The following is a 7,162-nucleotide window of genomic DNA, read 5'->3' as shown; positions in this document are numbered from 1 at the left end:
GCATGTAAATATCAGGTAACATGTTTTAAGTACACAATATTCATCCCTTGAAATTTTTAAGTAAGGAGCTGCCTATGGGCAAACAACAATGGCACAATCAGGACCATGGATTAAATTATACTTATGTTGATTTTTATAACTTGAAAATTTTTTTCTGTAGCTAGTACCTTTCCTGTCTCTCCACGCTAATTATTCCTTGGTAATGAATCTCTTTCTGTCTGCATATTTATTTATCTGCCTCGCTATGTAGTTATCTCATTTGCAAATGTATATAAATTTCTCTCTTACTCTGCTGCCAATCCACTTAGGGAAGGCAAAAATATTTCATCTTAATTTTTCTGGGACTTTTACTGCCTTTTAAGTTATGTAGAGGTTGGCTTCCATTAACTGATATTTTCGTTTATTCGATTAAACTTTTGTGATTGTTCCTTTGATTTAACATACTTAACTCTGTATCTCTGTACTACTGATACTCTAAGTAATCTCCTTTTCTGGGACCTTGTGCTCTATTTGTCTCGTCCCTCTCAAAATCTCCATTTCAAAGGGAAAAATAAAAACAGACCAGTTCTGTATTCATTCTTTCCAGACTTTCTCTGCAATGCCCTTTTCCTAGTACCTTTCTATCACAAAACTCCTAAGTTTTAGGTCACTTTTATACATAGTCTGTCCATTAGGATATAGCTCTTTGAGAGAAAGGATTTCTTTTTAACTGAATTTATATTTCCAGAGCTTATCACAGTGCCTGGCAAATATTAAGCACTTAATAAATGAAAGTTAAATTGACTGTTTATATAATCTCAGGTTTGTTTGTTTTTCTCCTTTCTCTTCCAGGTTAATAATTTCTTACTGGATATCATTAGTTATAGATATCTAGATAGATAAATATAGATATAGATAGAAATATCTATACACATATATAGATATAGATATTGACATAGATAGACAGATATGTAAATATAGATACGGATTTAGATAGCTATTAATAGATACATATAGATGATATAGACATAGATACAGAGACACAGATATAGAGAGATAGATATAAATATATAGATATATACACATACACATATATACACATAGATATATTCATATACATATGTGTGTATATATACATATACACTCGCATATACATATATACATATGTATATTTACATATATGTGTGTGTAAATGTGTGTGCAATATAATTGTAACTGTTCAGTTTAAACCTGTAAAAAACTTTCTGTAATCTGAATAGTAGATAAATATAAGTTAAAAGAGTTAGGGAGGGGTCAAAACATCTAATAATTATATTAAAATTGAAATAATTTTTCAAATGAAACTGAAAACTACCATTATTTGCACTGAGGTTTTCTTACTACATAGTAAACTGGCAATCAGAATTTCCTGAAGACTCTACTTTCACAGGGGTGTGTGTATGTGTATATGGGGGTGGGAAAGAAGGCATGAAGAAGTGGGAAAGATGAGAAATTAGGCTTAAGTAAAACATGTATGGAAAGCTAACAACAGGAATAGCAATGCATAGATAATTTACCTTTCAATAAATATTCAATGCAAATATAACTTGGTCACTTTTTAAATATATTTAAGCACAAATAATAACTATGTATATACAAAGATCAACCTATCATTTCTAAAGGTGAAGATAAAAACGGTTCTATTATCAAGATCATGAGGAAAAATGACATGCAATGATCTTCTAAAAAAGTATGTAAAAAGGGAAAAATAGTCTCAAGAGGCAGAAATAAAACCTTGTTTGTGTCAGAGTACGATACAAAATAAGGAAAGAAAATAACTTCATTAGTGAGTGGAGCTGGACCTTCCTAGAAGGTATTTTTTTCAGGTATAGACAGCAATTAATTTTCTCTGCCATGAAAATAAAAGGCACTTAAAACAAATTATAAACCAAAGAGATAGATAGTTAGGTAGAAATATAGATAATTAGCTATAACAAATATTTTAAAATTATTTATATATTTATTTTTAGTTTTCAGTGTTCACTTTTCTAAATTTCCCTCCGTCATTTCCTCACCCCTCCACAAGGTAGCATGCAATGTGATTTAGGCTATACCTGTACAATCACATTAAACATATTTCCGGATTAGTTAATACAATCAGAGAAAACTGGGGGAAAAAAGAAAAAAAGAGAGAAAAAATGCTTTGATCTGCATTCAGATTTCAATTCTTTCTCAGAATGTGGTTAGCATTTTTCATCATAAGTCTTTTTTAATTGTCTTAGATCCTTGTCTTGCTGAGAAGAGCTAAGTCTGTCATAGCTGATCATTCTGAAACGTTGTTGTTATTATGTACAAATTTCTCCTGTACCTGCTCACTTCACTCAGTATCAATCCAGTCTTTCCAGTTCTTTTTTCCTGACAACTGCTTGTTTAACATTTCTTACAGAAGAGTTGTATTCCATTACATTCGTGTATGACAACTTGTTCAGTCATTCACAAATTGGTGAATTCCCTCAATTTGTAATTTCTTTTCACCACAAAAAGAAATGTTATAAATATTTTTGTACAGATAGGTCCTCCTTCCTATTTTACGATTTCAATGGAATACCTAGTAGTGGTATTGCTAGTAAAAAAAAATATGCAGCTTTGTAGTATTTGAAAGTAGTTCCAAAGTCCTCTTTAGGATGATTGATTCAATTTGCAACTCCACCAACAACGCATTAGTGTTTCAATTTTCCCACAACTTCTCCATCATTGATTATTTTTCCTGTTTTCTCATATTAACCAGTTTGATAGTCATGATGATGTATCTCAGAGTTATTTGAATTTGCATTGCTTTATCAATTATGTTTTAGAGTATATTTTCAGACTATAGAGAGCATTGCTTGTATTTTTGTAAATTTGAGCCAGTTCTCTCTATATTTCAAAAATGAGGCCTTTATGGGCGAAATTGTCTGTAAAAACGTTATCCAGCTTTCTGCTTCATTTCTGATCTTGGTTGCATTAGTTTTATTTGTGCAAAACCTTTTTAATTTAACGTAATTAAAGTTATCCATTTTGCATTTCATATTATTCTGTATCTCTTGTTTGGTCACAAATTTGTCTCTTCTCCATAGTTCTGACAGGTATAATTTTCTTTCTTCTTCTAATTTGCTTATGTTTTCACCTTTTATATTTAAATGGTGTACCCCTTTTGACCTTATCTTGATAAACAGTATAAAATGTTGTTCTATGCATACTTACTGCAATATTGTTTTTTCAATTTTCCCAGCAATTTTTGTCAAATAATGAGTTCTTATTCCTGAAGACTGAGTCTTTGAGTTTATTGAACAGTAGATTAATATAGTCATTGACTGCTGTGTCTTGTGTACCTAACCTATTCCAATTATTCACCACTGTATTTCTTAGTACAAAGTAGTTTTGATGATTGCTGCTTTTTATAATAGTTTTGGATCTGGCATGACCAGGCCACCTTCCCTTGTATTTCTCTTCATTAATTCCCTTGAAATTCTAGATCTTTCATTTTTGCAACTGAATTTCATTATTATTTTTGTAACAACTGTCATTTTCTTTTTTTTTTTTTACCTCGGCCCACTCATGAGGAAATTATATTTTTTGCAGTTGTTTAGATCTAACCTTTTATGTGTGAAAAGTGTTTTGTAATTTGTTAATGTAATGCCAGGATTTGTCTTGGCATGTGCACTGCCAAGTGTTTTGTATTGTTTACAGTTACTGTAAAAGAAATTTCTCTTTCTATCTCTTGTTCCTGGTATTTTGTTAATAAATATAAAAATACTGATGATATATGTGGATTTATTTTATGTCTTGAAACTTTACTAAAGTTGTTAATTATTTCAAGTATTTTTTTAGATTATTCTTTAGGATTTTATAAGTATACAATCATACCATCTACAAAGCATGATAATTTCGTTTGGTGGTGATAATGGGCATCCTACTTTCATGCCTGATCTTTATTAGAAAGGTTTCTAACTTATCCCCAATATATATAATGCTTGTCGATTGTTTTAGATAGATAATACTTATCATTTTAAGCAAAACTCCATTGATTTATATGATCTCTAGGGTTGTTTTTATTTTTTAAATTTTTTTTGGAGGGCCAAAGGATTTATTTGTCAATTTAAGACCTCTCTCCCACCCTGTGACATAAGGGGTTTGAAACAAATTGAGGTTGGGGGAAGTCTCAAGACAGTGTGGAACCAGTACTAACTGTGGCCTCCTCCTGACAGTCATGGTCAGGACCAGTCCCTTTGTTGACACCTATAATGATCTTCTGGTAGTGACCTCAATCATTCTGCTGCCTCCTCTGGGGTCAGGTCTCTCTGAGCCTGGGCCAGCATCTCATAACCAACCATGAACTTTCGAATAGTGTCTGATCTCAGTAATGGTGGATAGTAGTGGTCATGAAGCTACCAGTGGTCACAACAAGCCTCAGTCTCAGCCCCAGTAGGGGCACCATGCCAGCCCATGGAGTATGGGAAGGGTGTCTCAAATAGATTGTGATATTTGGTCAGGAGCTTCTTCCTGATGCAGGACAAATCATCTTGTTCCACAGAGCTTAGCTCTGGGAGCCTCTTCACATGTCTCTGTGGCAAGAACATTGTCTGGAAAAGTCAGACATCCCAGAAGAGCACCAGCACCAGCCAGTGTTCACTTCCTAGAACCACTCACTCCTTTTCAGTTTCCTGACTTCCATACTCCAAAAGCAAGGGGCCTCCATGGTGCTTCTGATAGGTCTTCTGGCTCTGTTTCTCCCGCTGAGCCACGTCTGGCAAGAAGCTGCTAGCCCACACTTAAGAGTGAGGGTGGGGGTTGGAACAACCCATCATGGCTCTCTTGTTCTCAAAAATCTGGACCCAGGGTTACTGAGCACCCAACTCCTTCATGACTGAGGCCCATATATCAAAGACGGTTAGATCTGTACCTGAGTACAGACATGAGCGTCAGTGTAATATCACACCAGGGATGGAAACACAGGACCTTACAAACTCCACGGGAAGCTTCAGTTCGGAATAGCGGGTGATCACTGGGTCCAGGAATGAGGGCATTAGGCTGCAGGGCAGGGAAAACATTGTTGAACAGGAAGCAGTGGGGATTCACCTCACCATTGGCCCAAGCTGCCCCAAGGCAGAGGGGGTTGTGGGTGTCATGCCATGGCACAACATCTGTGGAGAGGGGGTCCACCTGCCCTTGCCAGGGGTGCTTCATTCAGTGGGCGGACACCAGCACCCACTCATCCTGCAGTTAATTGTATTGGATATGCTGATGCTAGCTAGCCTAGAAGGCCACCACCTCCAGGAGCAGCTGCTGCTGCTCAAGGTCACTACCCAGCCCCACACTCGCTGCCATGGCCCTACAGAATCACCTGACAAGCTGCTGCCCACCCAGATCTGTAGCGTTTTGTAATAAGAATGTGTGCTCTGTTTAGTCAAAAGATTTTATTGCATTTTTGTGGTAATTTCCTTCCCTGTTAATCTGGGCAATTCATACTTTTTAAAATATCCATCCATTTCACTTAGTTTCTCAGATTTCTGGGCATACAGTCAGGAAAAATAAATTCTAATTATTGGTATAATTTATTCTTCATTGATGGTCCATTCACCTTTTTTATTTTTCATATTGGTAATTTGGTTTTATTCCTTTTTTAAATCAAATTAACCAAATGTTGATTTATTTTTTTAATTAATAAAACCTATTATTAGTTTTATTTCTTTGTTTATCAAGATAGGATCAAAATAGATATACAATTTTGACATAAAAGGGTGAAATGATAAATTAGGAGATCAAAGAATAGTTTACTTGTCAGATCTGTGGAGAAGAGAAAAGTTTGTGACTAAACAAGAGATAGAGAATGGTATGAAATGTGAAATGCATAATTTTGATGGCATTAAATTAAATTTCAAAAGGTTTTTCACAAATAAAGCTAATGCAACCAAGATCAGAAAGCAAGCAGAAAGATCTTTTTTTTTCCTTTTAGGAACTCCTTATTGTATGTAGCTCAAAATTATTCTTAATTCCAATTTTATTAATCACTGTTTCCATTTTCTGAATTGTTAATTTGGTATCTAATTGTGGACTTTGAATTTGTTCTTTTAATAGCTTTTTAAATTGCATGCCCAACTCATTGATCTCCTTGATTACTATTTGATTTATGTCACAATTAAGACATATAAAATTTCTCTAAAATCTGCTTTGGTTGCATCTGATAAGGTGTGTTACATTGTCTCGTTATTGTCATTCTCTTGCATGAAGTTATTGATTGTTTCTATGATTTTCTGGTTAACCCACTCATTCTTTAGGATTATATTATTTAGTTTCCTATTATTTTTAGCTTATTTATCCATGATCCTTCATTACATGTAGCTTTTAATTGTCATAATATGTAAAGCTATCATTTAATATTTCTACCTTTCTGAGTAGCATTGTAGGTTTTTATGCTCTTATACATTGTTAATTTTTGTGTGGATGCATGTGCCACTGACTAAAAAAAGTTCATTTCTTTCTAACTCTATTCAGTTTTCTCCAACAGTCTACAACATTTAAATTTTCTAAAGTTCTATTCACCACTTTAACTTCTTTCTTTTTTATTTTGTGGTTAGATCTATCTAGTTATGAGAGGGGGAGGCTGAGGTCCTCTACTAGTATAGTTTTGTAGTCTATTTCTTCCTGTAACTCACTTAAACTTCTTTAAAAATTTGGATGCTAGAGGATGGATCCAAGATGGCAGAGTAGGACAGACCTGCTCTAGCTCTCTCCCAATGGCCCATAAAATACCTGTAAAAATAATTCTAACAAATTCTAGAGCAGCAGAAGCCACAAAACAAGAGAGTGAAAGAGATTTCCAACCCAAACGTCTAACACACTGCACTCAGAGCAGAAGACAGCCCAGCCTTGGCTGCAGAGCTCCACATCGACTAAACAGGAGCAGATTTCAGGGAACAGCAGCTGTGATTCCCAGAAGTCTCAATCAATAAATGATAAAGATAGAATCAAAGATCAGGGAGAAAACACTTTCACTTTGGTGAGAAGGGAACACTGTCTGGCCCCAGACCCAGGGCAATGGCTGTCCCAGTGGTAGCAGTGTCCAATTTAGGAAAGTTCAGCCTAAAGACCCTGGAGGAATTGTACCACTGACCTGTGTCTCAGGCCCACTTGATGGTCCTGGGGTGAGGAGGAGCACTGGTGA

At 35.0% G+C, this 7,162-nt stretch overlaps 1 pseudogene; it reads right to left on the bottom strand.

Annotated features, from left to right (window-relative positions):
• Nucleotides 1-4,211: 4,211 nt before the first annotated feature.
• LOC140511286 (galactose-1-phosphate uridylyltransferase pseudogene) lies at nucleotides 4,212-5,325 on the bottom strand (annotated as a pseudogene).
• Nucleotides 5,326-7,162: the final 1,837 nt, after the last annotated feature.

Source organism: Notamacropus eugenii, chromosome 6, assembly GCF_028372415.1.
Source record: "Notamacropus eugenii isolate mMacEug1 chromosome 6, mMacEug1.pri_v2, whole genome shotgun sequence".
In the NCBI taxonomy this organism is placed as follows: Eukaryota; Metazoa; Chordata; class Mammalia; order Diprotodontia; family Macropodidae; genus Notamacropus; species Notamacropus eugenii.
The sequence above is the reverse complement of the archived record's forward strand: the minus strand, read 5'-3'. Positions and strand labels throughout refer to the sequence as shown.